This window comes from Vespa mandarinia, chromosome 19 (assembly GCF_050613455.1).
Source record: "Vespa mandarinia isolate Hongniang chromosome 19, ASM5061345v1, whole genome shotgun sequence".
In the NCBI taxonomy this organism is placed as follows: domain Eukaryota; kingdom Metazoa; phylum Arthropoda; class Insecta; order Hymenoptera; family Vespidae; genus Vespa; species Vespa mandarinia.
In genome coordinates, this window is record NC_140828.1 from 1,325,001 (window position 1) to 1,327,500 (window position 2,500).

Below are 2,500 nucleotides of genomic sequence, written 5' to 3' on the forward strand. Positions count from 1 at the left end.
ACGCGAATATTAGAATCTAAAAGTTAATCTAAAAAAAAAAAAAAATATAGAAAGAGTAGCCTAAAAAGTCTCGCTGAAATCAATTTTTAATTATCGATCCTTCGAACTTTTGACCCTATCTCATATCGAATACGTAAATACATATTTTCATGTATCTTTAATTCAATTGATTTATAATTATCGAGTAATTATTTTCAATCGTTTGATTTAGTTTATAACAATAAACTTTCCTAATCGTAGCCAACAATAGAGAGAGAAAGAGAAAGAGAAATAGAGAGAGAGAGAGAGAGAGAGAGAGAGAGAGAGAGAGAGAGAGAGAGAGTGAAGAATTAGAAAGAATTGATCGTATTAAAAATCTAATTATGTTAAATATTTATATTAGTTGTTTAGATTTTGTTCTTTCTTTCTTTCTATCTTTTTTTTTTTTTTTTTGATAACGATGAATAAAGTGTTAAATGGCGCCAAGTTTCTCTCATACTTCTCTAAAGTTTAATCTTACGATCATCCCCCAAAAGCGTAATGGCGTCTATGAATAATACATAACAAATACATATATAAAGATATGTATATTTCTGGTCTCGTAAAGAACAAATTCTATCGATTGGTAATCGAAACCAATGTTATAGAGAAAGAGAGAAAGAGAGAGAATGTGTCTGTTAGAGAAAGATAGATAAATAGATGGATGGATGGATAGATAGATAGATAGATAGATAGATAGATAGATAGACAGATAGAGAAATCGTGGGCGTTTGAAATAATCTCGCGCTACCGTTCCTTACCAAATATCATTCTAATTCTTAAGGGTTATCGACGTGAAATACAAGAGGTAAAACGATATTGTTCCTTTTTCAAAATTTATCGACGCCGTTTACTTTCGAGTTAAATTGTTGTCCTTGGACATGGGCACGGTCCGCATCATGAGTCTTCTGAGTACCTAAGTTAAGTACTTGCATCGTGTCTATCGTTGCTTCTAAGATCGCGACGGACGGGATAGGTAACGTAAATTTATGAACGAGGAAGACGGCAGAGAAAGAAGGAAAGAATGAATGAGTGCGAGAGAGAGAGAGGAGGAGGAAAGGAGAGGAGAGGAGAGAGAGAGAGTGAAAGAGAGAGAGAGAGAGAGAGAGAACATAGCTTTTGCGGAACGAAGCGTTCTGTGATATAAGGAAGAACGTAGGCGTATAAGCTTGACAGGGAATCGCAAGCGCAGTTTGAAAACTGGTCGAGAGAGATTTAGATTTAGAAATAGAAATAGAAATAGAAATAGAAATAGAAATGGAAATGGAAATGGAAATAGAAATAGATAAAAGGAGGATAGAGGATAGGGAGACAGATCAATCCATCGATCGATCAATCGATACACCAAACGATTCTAAATGAGATTTTATTATAAAAAAGAAAAGAAAATAGAGAGGGAGAGAGAGAAAGAAAGAGAGAGAGAGAGAGAGAGAGAGAAAGAGAGAGAGATTAGAAATTAGAAACAGGTAGGAATTAATTGAAACTTCGAGATCGATTCGGAATTTATCAATTATTAACAACGTCGATTATTTCATTGAGATCAATTACATTAAAAAAAGAAGAAGAAGAAAAAAAAAAAAAAAAAAAAAAGATCTACGTTTGAGAGGATCTAATATCATGTTTATCATTAAAAAAAAAAAAAACAAAAAAAAAAAAAATTAGTATCTACGTTTATAATGATCATTAACAATTATTTCAAAAAAAGATCTACGATGTAACGATCGTAAAAATGATCGCGATTATCTTTCCTTTTTTTTTTTTTTTCTTCTTGTTTCTTTTTTTCTTGGAGGATAACGAGGATGGTGAGGACAAGGGCAGGGGGGGGGAGGAAGAGGAAAAAAAAATAGAAGAAACAAGAAAGAAAATAAGAAAAAAGAAAGATGGAAAGAAAAATCTTTCAACTTTCTAAATATAAATGGTTAAGAGGACCGATTGAGAAGAACGGTGATGGCAGGAAGGGAGGGAGGGAGGGAGGGAGGGAGAAAGGGAAGAGAGGGAAGAAGGGGTGAGGCGAGAGGAGGGAGAGGGAGGGGAAGGGGAGGGGGGGGGCAAAGCGATTATCATTCTCGTAGACGGCGCTTGGCAGGAGTACGAATCAAGATTTCGTCGACGTGTTCGTCTGTCGTGTGATTTCGAGCCGACGGCGGATACGACGTAAATAAATAAATAAATAAATAAATAGATAAATAAATAAATAAATAAATAAATAAATAAATAAGTATGCATGTATGTATGTAAGTACGTAAATATGTACGCGTGTCCAATGATAAAAGAAACGGAAGAGAGGTGACGATCTCGATCTCTTTTTCTTTTTTCTCGATCTTCCTCTCAAATCCTCTTTCATTCTTTCTTTCCTATTTCTATTTCTATTTCTATTTCTATTTCTATTCCTATTTCTTTTCCCTTTTAGTATTGATTCCTTGGGAAAGGATTTCCAAACGCGACAAGACGAGTTCATAAATATTCAGAGTAACGCGATACC

The 2,500-nt window shown here is 34.3% G+C and overlaps 1 protein-coding gene across 4 annotated transcripts in view; it reads right to left on the minus strand.

The window, feature by feature from the left end:
• Positions 1-2,500, minus strand: part of LOC118448008 (uncharacterized) — a 96,411-nt gene that overhangs the window by 19,739 nt on the left and 74,172 nt on the right. The window lies entirely within an intron of this gene.